General features: G+C 41.2%; 1 protein-coding gene across 1 annotated transcript in view; it reads left to right on the top strand.

The window, feature by feature from the left end:
- LOC124616480 (retinal homeobox protein Rx2-like) overlaps positions 1-19,089 on the top strand; it is a 162,569-nt gene that overhangs the window by 24,079 nt on the left and 119,401 nt on the right. The gene's annotated exons all lie outside the window — the stretch shown is intronic.

Genomic DNA, 19,089 nt, shown 5'->3' with positions numbered 1-19,089 from the left:
TGGATTACCAGTCCTTTACCCCTTACACAAATGTTCATAAACGTCTACTACCGTGAAAGCAGAATCTTTGGTTTCAACGTTAAAACGTTGCTTTTTGTACGCTCTTCATGTTCGAGTACTTCACACAAGTGTTAATAGAAATAATTATCATTGTCATGTACGATTTCTTGGTAAATGTTTACTTCTTAATGGTAGCGCTTTCTGTGTATAACCTGTGACCATCAGACACGGAAGAAAGTTCAGTTTAATAAGTCAACAGGTAGCAAGAAAGCATATGCCAAAAATGGAATTATTTCTCGAAGCATTTCGTGTGTAAGAGCAGTTAAATACATAAAATTGTGGTAACCGCAGCTAATGAACTGATCTTGAGAACATAACCAGATGGCTTACTGGCGTTGTTACATTTCGAGTTTCATTTGTGGCAAGTAGTCCGATGTATTTTCGGCAACCAGGTTCGTCCTGAATATAACGTCTTAGATACGCCACTGCCTACCGGTAAATATCGCATGTACGTGACAGATGTGATACTCAGAATATGACACACCAAGTATATTCCAGAGCTTGAATTCGTGGAACTAGGAATTGTTCACTCGTCAACCACAATATTATTTCTTAGAATGGAAAAGCTACATTTGTAGCGTATATACATTATTAGAGTCACCATCTGCCAGTGTGCTCCAAAATTTAGTTGAGCCACCTAGACATCGATGACTGTTTCTTATTTTTCTTCTCGCGGGAAGTATTTGCGGACTTACAAATTCCGCCACCGTATCTGCAGCCAGAAAAGTGCTGGATACGGTTGTCGGACGACATCCGTTGCTGTCTGTAGCAAACAACTGACGGCTGATGGTGGGCTTAAACTGCGCATGTCCGTGCATGCAAGCAGCTGACGGCTGGCGCGTAAGGGTTGATGTCAAATATTTTGATGCCAGCGTCTTATGCTCTGTCTTGCACCGCCGCAATAACGCTTTCACTGGCGATCGCGTTGTCTTTATCTCTACTGTTTAACTATTTAACTTTTTTTGTATTCAGTAGCGTTGTAATGACATGAACAATGCTGACTTCGACATAAGACAAGGCTGAAATACTACCGTTGGATTTCAATACTAAGGCATATTTTCGATCATAATAAAGTCTCTCTCTCCCAGCTGCGATCAACTAGACATGAGAGAAGTGCTTAATCTTTTCACAGAGTCTCATTAAATTGCTACATCCTGTTGAAGGTTACATTAGTTGTGGCATCTAAGACTGAATCTCACTAATTAAGAGAAATACGAATTATTTTGTGCTCGTTAAAAAGAATGTTGACATTATTAACGTATTTCACTCAATCGAGGGAATAAACAGTGTAACACTTAATTTCCGAGATGTATTTTTTCAATTTCAGTTTCCCAATATTTTGATAGTCACTTGTCGACAGCGTTACGTTTCTTAATTTACTAATTTTAGTTGCTTCTAGCCGTATACTCAAGTGAGTGGACGTACAAGCTTGCGGGTTTCATTAATGAACCTATTTCTAATAGTAGCTTCCATCACAGTTATGGGTCTGACTTTTTTTTTTTTTTTTCTTACGGAACTAGAAGCATCGTGAGATTGCTATAGATATTTTTGAACATTCCTGCTCATGTGTAGTCTGTTGATTGTTTCCATTGTTTAGGAACATCAACTGTACATGAATTCTTTCCCTCATGACATGCACTGTTACATACAGTAACCGCCAACGTTTTTCATGGTTGAAACTACTCTGTTTGAAAATTTAAGAATAATTCAGAAGATGTCGGTCACTCTACAGGGACGCTGTAGTAATATCTATTAATCCTACGACAGTGTTGACTACTCGTTTATACACAACATTCGCCCTGTATGAATTGCAGAAACGATCGAAATTGCTACCAGGTGACGTCAACTTAACATTCGAATGCTGTAAATGGGTATCTTGGAAAGATCTTCGCAGTTCAGTTTCCTAGCAAAGATCTAATCTATTTCTCGAAATGAGACTATGAATATTGATGAAATTCACATTTCTTTTCGAGAAGTGTGTTCTCCATCGTGCGGTATTGATAGATGTCAAGCTTGAGGGAGCAGGTTCCTTGGGGTACTGAGAGAAACGTGAGAGCTTTTGTGGAATGCAGATCGTCCAATTTTGTTCCGTTTGTGTACTTTCTTACATCCTTGGTCCTCACCTGACGAGACTAGTAAAGTTTAAACAAGAAATACAAAGACCTGCTCCCGGATTTTCGCAACATTCCCTACGTGTCTGTTACGCAAAATATGAGTCAGCTTTTCATGTTACCTTGTGGTTGCCCCCGTAATGGCCCGTAATGTCGATCTTGTCTTGTCTTCGGAGAAGGTGTAGGATTTCCAGTTAAGAATGACAGGGACTGGCGGAACACTGTCGTTATAACATCCAACTTTCGGATTTTTGTTGCATCAGTTTTATATCATATGTAATTGCCTTTCGTCTTTCGGCCATATGTTTTATGAATTATTGGTCTTCTTACCATGTGGATTTTAGACACTCTTACAATGTATATAGAGCTAGCTCACACTGTTTGGTCACAGTGCTTCAGTTTAGATAGATAGATAAACACAGACTGAAAGGAAAGCGGATTACTGTGCCTGCTTAATTAAATGCTGGGTAGGAGCCTAAGGTGAAGCAGTCAGTCTATAGCTGCCCGTTGCTACCAGGCATCATCTTTCATAAAAGCAGTACGATTTACAGTACCCTCAACTGTAGTTGCCGATAATTCCTGAATTTTGTGTGACGTTGGTGTTTGAATTTGGTATGTTCTTCTGCCAGTTATGTCACCTCATTAAATCTCATTTAAGTAGTTATAAGAGTTTCACTCGTTAAAACAGATCTTACACCTGTATATTCACCCTCACCCTTGCCCCCTACCTTGAAGATTCAATGGCCATTAACTCCCTCATATCAATAGAAATCATTTTGATAATTGTTGGCCACAGACCGTATTAGGAAGTGTAACATGTCCCAGATAAATTTTCTGACACACTGTAATGAACAGTCCAGTAGATAAGTTCTTGTCTCTTGGCTACTTATGTAATACCTCGGAGACTTTAGCATCAAATCATTTAAGCTGCTACTGAACAAACAGAAACACGTCATTTCTTGATTTTGCCGTTTTAGGCTTTTCTATTCGAATGTAGTCACCACTAACCCAAATTGTCGGTGCAACTAAGAGTAAAAAATAAAGAAATGGTAAAGAAGAAGCCGTTGGCGACTCTTACCAACGGATTGTTGGAGTTCTACGGTAAAAAAAAAATAGAATAACCTATACTTCCCTAAGATGTTGGACCAGGACGGGAGACTGGCTTTATGTTAATAAATGACAAACATTTGATTCAACCTATTCTAATGTGCTCATAATTATTCTACCACGAAATACGAAAGTATCTTCAAATGGGTAGGGTGCTCGCAAGTTTCTCCCTGGTAGTGTCCTTAGGATTCGGCTTACAGATGACTTCACAGCCTTTGATGCAGAGCTCTGTGCGATGCTAAAGGCATTGAAGCAGATGAGATTCAGTCGACGGAATAATTTTGTCGTCTGATCTGATTCTGTAAGCACCATACCAACTAGTTAGTTAGTGCGTCCAGCAGGCAATGTAGTCCAATACGTGAGAGACACCGTTCAAGCGCTACAAAAGCAGGAGGATAAAGTGTCACTCCGCTGGGTAGCGGCCCATGTGGGAATCCAGGAAAATGACCAAGCGGACATGGCAACGAGCTAAACTTGCAACGAAAGAAATTAACTTCACTGTGCTGTCCTACTGTGTACTACTATCTTGTTTCTGTGTAGTAGCTGTGTCAGTATGAGAATAAGTGGATGGAGGTTCAAAATAACAAAAATTAAGGACGGTGAATCTCACAGTTCATCGTGACGAACATGTTCCGTCACACAGTCAGAAAGAAGTGGCTTTAACGCGACTGTGAATATATCATCGTCCTCTAAACACGCAGGCACCTTCTCCGCCGAGACGACCCAACGGTGTGATGTGCTTCCTGGATTGCCAGCGTCGGAGTTCCAGATTTTATTAGACTGCATATTACATTTTTGACGCGACGACAGCGGTTTTTCTTGCTGACGTCTTATCTACTGCTTCAATATCATAGACAGGATGTTGAAGAGGAATGTAGGGTTTATGTATTGTCCGTAGTAGCACCTAAATTGCCAGATATGATATTTTACTGTCTCCTTAGTCAATGATAGTCAGCCTCGACTGTCTATATCGTAATTTGACAATTTTCACTGTGTCCATTTCTCTTAGCAAATATATTTTTAACTGAGACTAAGATTTCTATTTTCACATTTTTAACATCCATATGAAGAACTTTTAACAATAACTGGCTTTCCCCTATTTCTGTTAGTGGTCAGCCAGCCACATGTACCAGAGGATAACTTTCAGCATTGTTTTTTAGTTAATTATCGTTTTATTTATAATTTTCTGTTCTGAGTGTATTAGAATTTCACTAAACCGTGAGGAAGGGGCATAAATATGCATGCAGACACGCAATTACCAATTTGTTATTTTCGTTAGCCATTTTATATTTTGATAATTAACTGTTGCCTTTGTTATTGCCACGCAGTCCAAAGTTTCTATGGTGTGTCCACAGGCCAGGATGAATTTTTACGTGTATGACTTCGTTCGTCTCGCTAAGAATTTAAACAATGTTTAACAAAGGTTATGATAACAATGTTGTTGAGCGCCCGTCAGTTTTCCAAACATGATATTAAATGTTCCATCGAAGAGTCCCATCAATAGTCACTGCGAGGGCAGTCCTCTTTTGGAAAGATGTCCCAAGAGATGCCAAGCGACTGACACACACACACACACACACACACACAGAGACAGAGAGAGAGAGAGAGAGAGAGTTAAATCTCGCTGGAGACGCTGTTTTCGTTCACAAGAATCACGTTCCTAATCCAGTTGTTCTGTATGGCGAAGCCCAAAACATGTTTAGCTGTGTGCGCTCTGCGGTAACGGACCCCACGGCGCGCTCCCCTGTGACCCTGGGCTGTGGAGGCCGCGCCTGGTTTCGTGCCGTCCCCTTCTCTACGCAACTTCCCTCGTCATCTACTACTGTAGGAATCAACATGGATTCCGGAAACAGCGATCGTGTGAGACCCAACTCGCTTTATTTGTTCATGAGACCCAGAAAATATTAGATTCAGGCTCCGGAAGGCGTTCGATACAGTTCCGCACTGTCGTCTGATAAAGTAAGACCCTACGGAATATCAGACCAGCTGTGTGGCTGGATTGAAGAGTTTTTAGCAAACAGAACACAGCATGTTGTTCTCAATGGAGAGACGTCTAATGACGTTAAAGTAACCTCTGGCGTGCCACAAGGGAGTGTTATGGGACCATTGCTTTTCACAATATATATGAATGACCTAGTAGATAGTGTCGAAAGTTCCATGCGGCTTTTCGCGGATAATGCTGTAGTATACAGAGAAGTTGCAGAATTAGAAAATTGCACCGAAATGCAGAAAGATCTGCAGCGGATAGGCACTTGGTGCAGGGAGTGGCAACTGACCCTTAACACAGACAAATGTAATGTATTGCGAATACATAGAAGGATCCATTATTGTATGATTATATGATAGCGGAACAAACACTGGTAGCAGTTACTTCTGTAAAACATCTGGGAGTATGCATGCGGAACGATTTGAATGGAATGATCATATAAAATTAATTGTTGGTAAGGCGGGCACCAGGTTGAGATTCATTGGGAGAGTCCTTAGAAAATGTAGTCCATCAATAAAGGAGGTGGCTTACAAAAACACTCGCTCGACCTACACTTGAGTATTGCTCATCAGTGTGGGATCCGTACCAGCTCGGGTTGACGGAGGAGATAGAGAAGAGCCAAAGAAGAGCGGCGCGTTTCGTCACAGGGTTATTTGGTAACCGTGATAGCGTTACGGAGATGTTTAGCAAACTCAAGTGGCAGACTCTGTAAGAGAGGCGCTCTGCATCTCGGTGTAGCTTGCTGTCCAGGTTTTGAGAGGGTGCGTTTCTGGATGAGGTATCGAATATATTGCTTCCCCCTACTTATACCTCCCGAGGAGATCAAGAATGTAAAATTAGAGAGATTCGAGGGCTTTCCGGCAGTCGTTCTTCCCGCGAACCATACGCGACTGGAACAGGAAAGGGAGGTTAATGACAGTGGCACGTAAAGTGCCCTCCGCCACACACCGTTGGGTGGCTTGCGGATTATAAATGCGGATATAGATGTCATGCGGGAGAGGAATCCTAGTCGTGGCGCCTGTGACCCAGTCCAGGTTAAGCACAATGACGCGAAAACAGAAGCTTGTTGAATAATAGCATAAGCAGGGACGCCAAACTACTGTGATTACTTTGAATTACTGTCGTACTAGAATTCAAGACGGTAACATCATTGTAATTTGCAATCGATAACTTTTAGCGAAACACTACAAAGACAAACGTTTAAGGCTTTGTTCTGGTGGTTCGCGATAAGCCAGATGCAGATACCATGAAACGATAATTATATTACTTCCCAGGAAGTGAATCTTGGGCGCTCTTACAAACATAAAGCAGTACTTTTCACACAGCGTACCAGTCGCGATGATCACCGTTCGGATCTTACTAACCATGTACGGAAAGAATGACTACACAGTACTATACGGGCTCGAGTTTATCCAGTTTACGTATGTGTTCAGGACACGACATAGCTGTGTTAACAAGTTATTTTTATTTATTTAACCTGATTTGGTTGGAGCCATGACACCCTTTCTTACATGGCCCCAGTGTTCCACACATACAATATCCATTTCATCGAAGTTATTTAAGAAATAACAATTTTAATGTGACAGCTAGTATTAAAATGATTTGAGTGTCTGATGAGACATTCTGAGTAGATTGTACCATGAACTAACAAGATTAATATTGGCATTACTTGTACTACTGCAGCTGTAGCCCCTAATAACGAAAATAATGATGATGATGATGATGATGATGATGATGATGATGATGATGATGATGATGATGATGATGATGATGACGACGACATCGACGACAGTAACTGTGACGTTAATAACAATAGTGATAGTGACAGCTACAAGAAGAATTTACAAGTCTACAAACGAGATGTTTTAAGATAAAGTAAGTTCTGGATACTACATCGGCTAAGGATACTGAGAAAAGAGGGAGAAAAAGTTGCAGAGAGGGATGTACAACGGTAACGAGTGTGTACAGCAACAATGGTAATCTTATGGTTGCTTCAGTCATTACCTGTCTTCTGAAGCTGGAGATGTTATTAAGTTCTGTAACATAATGCGGAAGGTTGTTCCAGAGTTGGGTTTTCGCTACTAAGAAGGACTCAGGAAAATTGTTTTTTGAGGGGATAGGAGTTTCTGATGATCACTTCTGTGGTGACATTGTACTTCCACGAATTCTCCCAGTGAACCACAGTTTCCTGTCTGTTTGCCAAAGAATGTGTCGATGTGAGGTTCCTTCCCATATCCAAAAGATAATGACTGAAGATTTTACTCAGGATACGTTCAGACATGGGATTAAAATTCAAGCCAAAAGGATATCAATGATAAGATTTGCTGATATTGCTATCGACATTGAAAGTGAGGAAGAACTAAAGGTCCTGTTGAATGGAATGACCTAATGAGCACAAACCAGAGAGTAAACCGAAGAAAGACAAAGGTAATGAGAACTAAAGAAATAGAGATTTGTGATAAAGTTAAACTGAAAATTGTGGACAAAGAAGTGCAGCCTTGAAAGAACTCTGCTAATTTGGGAGCAAAATACATTACGGACAACGCGAGGAAGAATAAAACGCAGACTAGAGCAGGGAAAGAGGGCATTCCTGGCCAGAAGTCTGCTAGTTTCAAATACGGGCATCAATTTGAGGAAGGAAAATATGAGAACGTATATTTGGAGCTCAGAATTCTGTGTGAGTTATGGACTGTGGGAAAATCAGAAAAAAATGAGATTCGGAATGTTTGAGATGTAGTTCTACGGAAGGATGGAGAAAAGTGGACTGCTAAGATATGAGGATGTTCCCTGGAGAATCGGCTAGGACAGGAAAGTGTGGAAAACGTTCACAGTAAGGGACAGGATGATGGGACATGTGTTGATGCATCAATAACTTCCATGGCACTTTACGGAGTTCAAGAGGGTGAAACTGTAGAGGATGACAGACTTGAATATATCCAACAAATAAGAGGACGCTGGCTGTAAGAGTTACTCTGAGATGAAGAGGCTGGCACAGAAGAGGAACTCGTGGCGAGCAAAACCAATCAAACTGACGGAGATAAGACTATTCACAGGTCGTTCGTAGAGTCCTTGTTCTGACGTGGAGCTGTTGCCTTACGTTCCCAGTGACTGTGGTAGAAATTTCTCTGGTGGGAACTTGATGGGCGGCGACCACTCATCCTCGTGAGGCCAAACGCGTAGTTGCTTCTGTAAAATAACCATCACCATTGAAACGCGGATCCTGAACAGCCGTCCACAACGACAGAAGTCATACGACATATCATAGATCACAGTTCCTTCTCAGTGTCTCTAAATGCGTCGCCCATTGAAATGGGCTGCTAACATTATGCGCTGTACCTCTAGCACGCATTGAGAATAGCTGAAATCCCAATTCTCTTTCAGTGAGGTACAGACGATGCTACTTTAGCTTGTGACATCGCCCCATCCCTAAAATGAAAGTCATAATTCTCAGTCGGAACCATTTTTGGAGCATACTTTTGAATTATTTTCGGCATGCAGCCGAAGCCACACACAAAACAAAGCGCAGAACGTGCTTCGTTGGAATACTTTCGGTAACGTACACATTCTCCACGATGCGTCAACCTGTGGGTAAACTTACAGCCCTCCCTTGCCTGTTGCTAGTCTGTGTGGAGGCCTTATCAATAGGAAATTGTTAGCGGGAATTTAGAGTTCATAGCTAAATTGTACGATTTTTTACTGCTTTATCCACTCTGTCATTGATTTACAAGTAATTTACAAATTACAACAGGTAATTTACAAGATAACAGTGCAAGTCGGACAACAGATAGTTCTACAAAACATGTTACTCCCTTCCTCCTTGTCCTTACAATAAGGACTTGGCTCACAGTGGTGACTCTGGAGGAACGTTAACTGGTAAAGTTCCTTTTTTTGTGCATAACATGTATTTGGAACAGTAAGGAAAAAGGGTGTCAAGAACAAAGACTTTTATGGATGTAAGAGCATACAAAAATTAAAATTTGCTTATTCCCGGTATGGATCCGAAATGCCAAAGTGAAAACCATATTTGTACAGGAAAAAGGCAAAATTAAAAGCATCTGTCTAATAACTGGTTTCTATTTGTTCGTTGTGCTTTTTGTTTCAAACCCATTGACAGTTGACACTAGTTCATATGCAGTTCAAACGGTGCATCAATAGTTACTCCATCCTGGAACCGTCTACACGGAGATATTTGTCTAACATCGTAGAGTGGGCACTCGTGCATGACAATTTTGCTGGAGATGTTCAGTCTTTTCATTCTCCTAGAGATGTGCCTTGTTAAACAGATGTAATCTGTTTAAGTTTGGAAGGCAGGAGACGAGATACTGGCAGAAGTAAAGCTGTGAGGACGGGGCGTGAGTCATGCTTGGGTAGCTCAGTTGGTAGAGCACTTGCCCGCGAAAGGCGAAGGTCCCGAGTTCGAGTCCCGGCCCGGCACACAGTTTTAATCTGTCAGAAAGTTTCAGATGTAATCTATATTCGCACTGTAGCAGTCCTGAACGCCGCATTATGCTTCATACCTCACTGATATCGTTTATAGTGAAACCTTTTTAGCCGGCCGGAGTGGCCGTGCGGTTCTAGGCGCTACAGCCTGGAGCCGAGCGACCGCTCCGGTCACAGGTTCGAATCCTGCCTCGGGCATGGATGTGTGTGATGTCCTTAGGTTAGTTAGGTTTAATTAGTTCTAAGTTCTAGGCGACTGATGACCTCAGAAGTTAAGTCGCATAGTGCTCAGAGCCATTTGAACCATTTGAAACCTTTTTTCCATTACTTTTTACAGTCAGAAATATTTATAGATGTCATACTTTGAGGTTTTTGCAATGCATATATTCACTAATGCTATGTTTTTTGCATGTTATGCTTATGTCTGGTCTACGTATTTACATGATCATGTGTACTACATTCAGACTTTTCTTGGTATATTGTTGCTATCTAGATAATTTTCTTCGTGTATATATTAATACAATTATTTGACAAACTGATACCATGGATACTCGAAACATTTTCACACAGCATTTCTTTAGTTTTGCTTAGAGTTGCACTTGCACAACTTCTGTTTCCAACGCTCGTCGATGCATAAGATATTGACATGTTCTTCGTAGTATTCATAATTTCTGTTCTTTTAAATTTTGCGGGGAATTTTATTACCATAACATTTTGAGATCCTGTACGCTTGAGAGGCTGTACTAAAATCGTGAACAATTGATATAGCGTCCTCGTCTTTTTTTGAGATTGTCCTAATTCTGAAGATTTTTTTCTTGCAGATCTCCGTGATTGGCTGTCAAAGACAAGCCCCGCAGAAATATTGCAGCCTATATCCAGTTGAATCTACTTACTCTATTCAAGCCTTGGTTTCGCTGTACAGTTATTACGATCCCCACTCTCCCTCACATCACAATACTGATGATTCTTCCATGTCTCAGGATGTTCTGCCAACTTATCCCTTTTTATAGCCAAGGTGTGCCATAAACGTTTTCTCGGCCAGTTCGATCGAGTACCTCCTCGTTAGTCATTAGATGAATGATGGTAATTTTCAGCATTCTTCTGTAGCACCACATTTTAGATGCTTCTGTTTTCTTTTTTCCTAACTTATCATCGACGTTTCATTGCTGTTTAATGATTGTTAGTCTGCGTCTGATAACCGATTTACTGAGGTCATAGATATTTTGTTGCCTAAATAGCACAACTCATCTATTATTTTTGTGTCGTACTTCGTAATCTAATTGCCTTGGCATTGCCTCAGTGTATTCATCACATTCCATTACCGTCATATTACGCCTATCTTATAACCTCCTTTCAAGATACTATCCATTACGTTCAGCTGAATTACATCATCGGTTAACCGTAAAGTTCTCGCTGAAATTTGATTCTCTTTTTCGATTTATCTTCGGTATTCTTGACAGATTGCTACTGTACAGATAATACAATATTGGGGATAGGATACTACCTTATTTCATTCCCTTCAAATCACTGCCCATCTCTCTTATCCTTAGACTCCTATAACTACGGTTAGGTTTCTGTACAGATCTGTACAGATATCTCGCTCCCTGTGTTTTACCTCTGCTACCTTTAGAATTACATTAGTAATAGAATGTTGGATATTTCCGAGGTAAGGTTTGTAGTAATTTGCACAGACTCATGATTACTCGTAAAACAAATATTTACAGTGTAATTTTAGAAACTTCTTTGCTATATTGTGCATGCCCTCACAGCACTGCCTGTGTTTGTTCTCCATTATATACATATACACTACTGTTGGAGAGCCGAGCGAGGTGGCGCAGTGGTTAGACACTGGACTCGCATTCGGAAGGACGACGGTTCAATCCCGCGTCCGGCCATCCTGATTTAGGGTTTCCGTGATTTCCCTAAATCACTCCAGGCAAATGCCGGGATGGTTCCTCTGAAAGGGCACGGCCGACTTCCTTCCCTAATCCGATGAGACCGGTGACCACGCTGTCTGGTCTCCTTCCCCAAACCAACCAACCAACTTGTAGCTATCATTGTAAAGGGGAGAAATCTTGTATACTGCGTCCTCCAAATGGTCTTGTTACAACGTCTCTAGGCCAAAATCATCTAGAGAGCGGCGACTTCGACGCCACTGCTTCGACTAACTTTCTCGCCCCCGTACTTTCCCAAAGCGTTTTAAGTGCTTTGAAAAAATAATGCGACACAGAGCTTATCATCAGCCGAGATCGAAAGCAGTTCTCCCGCAGAGGAAATGAGAGGGCGGCGCGGAATCAGGTAATGGCAGACAGCGCGGCAATCACTTCACACTCGCGCACGCACGCGGAAAATTACAGCAGGGTTGCCACAGAGGAAACAAATAAGCAGGCTGTGGTGATAAATACCACACCACCAGTAACACCTTCTCGTTTCCGACCTGGTAGTGGGCTGTTCTAGCGAATGCGTGTTCTACGTCCAGGGAAATGGGAACAACATATGACGAATAGTGCTTTGCCATTGACAGTGTGTGTGTGTGTGTGTGTGTGTGTGTGTGTGTGTGTGTGACTGATAGTGGTGAATAACAAAGAATAGGAAAACCTAATTTTATAATTTATTTGCAAAACTAAATGATAACTTTTAAAAAAGTCAGTATAGTCTTCTTGCTGTTAGTAGCCATAATCCTCATAACTATCATGTTTTAAGACTCAAGAAAATAATATTGCTCGATTTGAAAGCAGTTTCTTCGTATCCGAGTAGTTCATGTGCCGTATCTAATGACAGATTTAGCACTGCGAGTTTGTCCTAATATTAACGCGAAGACGGGTTAGTACACACTTAAAACAACTCCCAGATTTTTCAGTAAATATATCTTTCGGTATTCACGTTTAGTCTCATCCTAAATTAAGCTATCGTATGATGGACCTAGTAGTATAAAATCTCTTCTCACTATGTACAGTATGACGACGTGAAAATGGATTATGGGAACGATTAATACCGAAAGTGTCCCTATTTACGTAAAAATCGATACGCCAAGAAATAAATTAACCAAGAAACTTTCCACTGATAACTTTCAGACCTATCAGGTCTTTTTAAGATCAACCACGGACTAGGAGTTACAGCAAAGTACGTCTGCACTAAGGCTTTACTTTCGCGTCGCTGATATGGTGTACGGTTTTCCTTAGTGAACTTTAGAGATCCTGGCTGCCTTTCTTGCGATGGCGCAAGGGCCCAATCTTCCACTCTAAAGTGAACTCGTCTTACCGTATGTCCTCGCAGTTCCAGATAGCAAGTCGTAGTCACCTGTAGTCCAGTCTTCGGCAGAAACGGACAGCTACTGAGCAGAGATGTATTCTACAAAGACCCAATTATAAAGTTGCACTTGTATTAACCTACTACGCAACCACTGACATTGTCTGAGGCAAGCTGCTTTTGTATTGAAAACTACTACACGTACATGCTTCTAGAAAAGAAGTCGCCACGAAACTGCCGCTGGAATTCTCTCCAGTGGTGTGTATTGATACCGCCATGTCATCAGTGTTAATTACTGTCCATTTCAGAAAAGGAGACCTTGCTCAAAATTTAATGTGCTGCTCATAACGTTACTTTCATTGTTGGTATAACTTACGGGAATGCGGCCAGGCGACGTCGACAACAGCCGATATTGCGACAGGTGACCAAACCGACAGTTTCAACGAAAAACTTCAGCTGCTGTCGACGACGTCACCGGGCTGCATGCCCATAAGTTACTTGAACACTATATACGCCGGAAGAAAGTCAGCTCTCATTACTTTCATTCTTACTCGTACTTTGCTTAGGATGTTCTCAGAGGTACTTGTCCAAGACTGTCATTTTCCCAGAGTCTGACAGTTCAAAATAAAACATAGAATGTATAAGGAACACTATATTAGTAAGAAATAACTAAAGTTTGGTTCTTGTAATAGGTTACAAGGAGGATCTAAGGGATCGTTACATTCCGTAAGAATCACTGTAAAGCTGTTTGCATATCAGATACATAATTGATGATTTTCAGAGATCTCATTAGATTTGAGTTCGTTACCTAGAAATCAAAATACATTACCCGTATTCAGACTTGGCTCTACTGCTGTGAAATGTAAAGAATTTGGCTTCCGACCAGTATTACATACATTAGTGAGTTCATAGGAGTTTCAGTTATCGTTTCCAGAGTATTTGCGATACCGTAAACGTTAATTATTAATTCGTCATAAGTGGCATTTCCAAGCGAAAAGACATATAACCTCTATGCTCTGATCTTCTTTCAGGGTTCACTAGAGTCCGAAAGGAAGCATATATTAGCTACTTGGCTTACATCTGAGAGAGAGCTACCGGGCGTTACGAAAAATATTCAATGAAAGGACCTAAGGTCCCACCATTAGAATGTAACTACAGATGTCTATTACTGTAAAATGTTGGAGCAGAATCGCACTTGTTCTGTTATCTAATTTATTTATAATGTAATGTTCCCTGCAAGTGGACAAAGTAACTACATTTGAGGACCACAGCTGTCTAAAGTGAAACAAGAGATGTTGCTTTAGGTAGTCTTGCAAAGATCTGATGGGATATTTTATTTTTTCTCTGAAAAACCCATATAATGAGATTAGAAATCGGGGCCGGAAATAACAGCTGGGAAAAAATTCTTTGGTAGCAAAGAGGACAGCTGAAATTGGCTACTTACGAGAGCTAAGTGAATAGCATGAGTTTGTTTCAGCAACAACCACTGCTGTCCTTAACCACTGAAGAAGACAATAACGAATAATAGGAAAAATTCGTTAATATGAGTAGTTATTTTTTCGTTTGGTGCATAGGTAATGCAGAACATAAATTCGTGCCATTTTGGTGCTGGTGGTAGTATTTTCGATGCAATAACATCCAGTTTAGCTGTCTTTATTGAACTGATCTGACGGAAGATATTGGAATTCAAAGAACCACTATTGCACGTAGCAGGTCGATACCGTTTCCACTAAACTGTAAATGAAATGTTCAACGAAGTTAGATGACAATTTTTGGATGAAAGTGCCCTCAGTTCAGTAAATCTACAGCTTTTAGAGGTAGACAATACAGCAATCCTGCTTCCGCAAAAATAATAGTTTACCGTGTGCATAATCTTGGCACAACGTGATCTACACTTTGCTCTGAATTGTGGCATGGCGAATGTCTTTGTGGATGTAGATCGCAGTGGTGAGATTATTAAAATACAAACAGTTACCCTCAATTCTTGTGGAGTTAGGATAAGGGAGCAGCTCGGCAGACTACACACATACATATGAGAAATGTGACAGGAATAGTTACGAACCTGTTCAGATAGTTTCGTCCTCAACAATTAGTTTGGCTGAATGCAACGGAAAGTGTGGGATGACTGAGGATTTGCAATTTGGTGGACCATGGTTTGAACTGTTGTTTGGCTATGCACGTTAAGAAACTGTAATTTCTTTCTAGAGTGAGAACATGCCTTAAGTTTTGCTTTCGAGCTGATTCGAATGATTTCTACGCCGAAACAGTCACACTGTACTGTTCTATTTATAGAAATTTTTACGTTAACTCGAATTGAAAAATTGATGAGAGCTCTGTCATAAACAACCGACGCTATAACAGAGTCGGAATAAGTCGCTTCCTGAAAATTGCACCGGACTATGAGCTGCAGCTTCGCGCGACTGCCTCAGCCAGTAACGTATAAGCGATTTTGTAAACGTCTCTATGGCAATGCCTCAGCGTTCTCAAACCTTGATTACTGCTTTCGCCTACAGTCGCTCGCGCTTCGCAGTTGGCAGCACTGTGTGCTGTCAATGATTTTCCTACGCCGTCTCTGGCACTGATCTAAATTGCTTCCAGATGACTAATTTGAAAAATCAGTCTCTTTGCACGCCTATATGAGCTGAGATTGAGACCAGGGTCAAACGATTCTCGTTCTCTTCTGACTTGCTTTGTCTCATAAAGTACGGCCGGAGAGAGCTGGGTCACATTTCCACACTGTTTTCTACCTATTATTCGAAGTATGCATACAACTGCTTCGAAGCGGATCCTCGTGTTTCCTAACTTCGTGATAATTGAATATTTTGAGCAGTAATGCGGCGCGCGTGCCTCCACATAACGAGGCCATCCTTGAAACGTAAGTGACAAATACGTTGAACACGTAGGAGCCTGTTCCCGTGATCGTTATAGCCCCATTACCGTGTTTGGGCACCGTTACATAAAGTCAGCCAGAAAGGGTGGCAGCATGTAAATACGGCTGCGCTTCTTTCTCGGATAATAACTCGAGTCTAGTGCATTAACTGCTAGTGTTGCTGCGACAAGGCTAACCAAACTGTTTCATGCTCGGATCGCAGCTGTCTATAAATGCCGAGGGGAGTAAAAGTGTTGGGTAACGGCTTTTGTCTTACGTACGGTAGTTTCGCAATTGCCTTGGAAAAATCCTGATATCAGTTGTGTAGTAAACTATTAACACAAATGACTCTTCAGGGAAGGTGGCTAGCGCGCGCTGGTGAGGTGGCCTTCGACCCGAGGGCAGCGTTCTGCTTCTGGAAGAAATTATCTCCACCTGTTTCTCTGGCGATGAGTTCGTAGAGATGTGGTCCACAGATTCTGATCGCCAGACTGAGAACCTATACAAATCTGTCAATTCCAAGTTTATCTTAAGTTAATCATACAGTGATGACATACGACAATATCTGTTATGACTGGTACACTGGAATTATAAGGTGCACATCAGAAGTTCGGCATCTTCTTCTTCTTCTTCAGTACCGCTACAGACCTTGGTGAGCCTTGGCTTTTAACAATCTTCCTCCACATTTCTCGGTTATTAGCTGTTCTTTTCCACACCCGGACTCCCATATTGGTGATATCCACTATTACCTAGTCGATCCATCTTCTTCTAGGTCTCCCTTTTCGCCTAACTGAATGGATCATACCTTCCATCATTTTCTTTGGAATTCTATCCTCTGCCATTCTCTCCAAGTGTCCTAGCCATCGTATTCGCTGTGATTTCACAAATTTTACTATGTCCCTGCCTTGTATTAACTCCTGTAATTCGGCATTGTTGCGTATTCTTCAGCCTTCTTCCTCCCTTATTGGCCCATAGATTTTGCGTGGTATTTTCCGCTCAGTGCTTCTTAGTGCATTTTTATCGTGTTCTGTCAACGTCCATACCTCTGAGCCGTATGTGATAACTGGGAGAACTAGGGAATTATGTATTAGCAGTGTAGTTTTTTTTGTAACAAGGCTATTTTTGAAAAGCTGCATATTTGCAAAGCAAGCTCTGTTTCCTGCTTGTATTCTTTCCCTTATAGCCTTTCCACTCCATTGAAGCATTTTCCATTGATGTTTAGTATTTAGGGGTTCTTCTGGCCTCAGATTGTGACATTACCATTTATTTTGTTTTGTTTTCATTTACTGTGAGGCCAATTTTTAAGGCTTCTCTTTCCATTGCCCGATATGTTTCTAGGAGTGTATTGGTATTTCTTCCTACTACAGCAATGCCATCAGCGTATGCACATACCTGGCTAGTTTTGATAAATATGGTGCCTCTTTTGTTGATTTTATTTACTACACTATGCAGGTCTATATTGAATAGGACAGTGGAGAGACTATCCCCTTGCTTCACACCTTTATTAAAGTCAAAGCGGCATCTTCCTCTGTGCTGTTCTAAAGGTCATATCTCAGCAAAAGCTTTTCCTTTCCTTCCAGCATCAGTGATGTCGTGCTTTAATGACTTAGTCATAGCAAGTTACACTAATTACTCATGTTTAATGGATAACATGCTCCTCAGAAGCGGAAATAATTGAAGTAATCGAACGAACATTCCAGTCGGAATATGTAAACCAACAGTGCCATTCATCGCCAACTGAAATTCTTGCGTCTATTAGGAAAATCATAAGTAAAACAATATTCCGTAATGATAAAGTTACACTACTATTTCAAATATCTAGCTGTGGAAGATGGCTAAAGTTCAACCTGCATTAACAGCATTTGTAGTTTTGGAAAAGATTTTTGACACTGTTGACTGAAATATACTATTCGAAATTCTGAAGGCAGCAGGGACAGAGTGGTAGCAGGGACAGAGAACGAAAAAGTTGTTTACAACACGTACAGAAACTAGGCAGCACTTACAAAAATCGAAGGACATAAAAGGGAATCAGCTGTTGAGAAAGGAGTAAGACAAGGTTGTAGCCTCTCACCTATGTTACTTAATCTGAGCGAGCACTAAGGGAAGCAACGGAAAAATATGAGTACTGTTCAGGGAGAAGAAACAAAAACTTTGCAGGCCGGAGTGGCCGAGCGGTTCTAGGCGCTTCAGTCTGGAACCGCGCTACCGCTACGGTCGCAGGTTCGAATCCTGACTCGGGCATGGATGTGTGTGATGTCCTTAGGTTAGTTAGGCTTAAGTAGTTCTAAATTCTAGGGGAATGATGACCTCCGCTGTTCAGTCCCATAGTGCTCAGAGCCATTTGAAACAAAAGCTTTGATGTTTGCCATGGCATTGTTATTCTGTCAAGACTTCAAAGAGCAGTTGAAGGGAACGGATAATGTCTTGAAAAGAGAATATAAGATGAACGTCAACAACAGTAAAACATGGGTAAAGAAACGCAGTCCACGTAAAACAGGCTGTACTGAGAGAATTGTATTAATGAATGAGAGACTGATAGTTGCAGATGGGCTTTGCTATTTGCCCGGGAAAATAAAGAATTATGGTCGAAATAGGGAAGATATAAAATTTACAGTTGCAATAACCAGATTAGCATTCATGAAAAAAAAGAAATTTGTTATCGTTGAATGTAAATTTAGGTCTTACGAAGTCTTCCCTGAAGGCACTTATCTGCAGTCGAGCCTTGCACGGAAATGAAATGAGAACGATAAACAGTCCAGATAGGAAGAGAATTGAAACTTTTGAAAGGTGTAATTACAGTAAAATGCTGAAGATTAAACGGGTAGATCGAATAACTATTGAGGAAGAACGGAATCGAATTGGGGGTGGGGGGGGGGGGGGAGAAATGTGTAGCGCTGCTTGACTAAACAGGTTGTCTATTGAAAGGATAGTTACTGAGGCGTCAGATAATAATGAATTTGGTTGTGGAAAGAAATTTGAGAGGAAACTCGTAGAGGAAAACCAGTGCTTGAATACAATAAGCATCGTTCAAATGGATGTAGGTTGCAGAACTTAGGCAGAGAGGAAGAAGCTAGCACAGGACGGACTAGTTTGGAGGCGCTGCATCAAACCAGTCTTTGGACTGGGGACCACAACAGCAAGTAGGCTGTAATGTACTCCTTGATACATTTTGCAGCAAAATGTCTAACAAAGAAGTTTAATGAAAAAAAAGACAGGGAAAGCTGCTACAGTACGAAATTTCCGGCTCACTATCGAATATATACGTG

The sequence above is a fragment of the Schistocerca americana genome, chromosome 5 (assembly GCF_021461395.2).
Source record: "Schistocerca americana isolate TAMUIC-IGC-003095 chromosome 5, iqSchAmer2.1, whole genome shotgun sequence".
Taxonomy (NCBI): Eukaryota; Metazoa; Arthropoda; class Insecta; order Orthoptera; family Acrididae; genus Schistocerca; species Schistocerca americana.
This window is presented reverse-complemented; position numbering and strand designations above follow the sequence as displayed.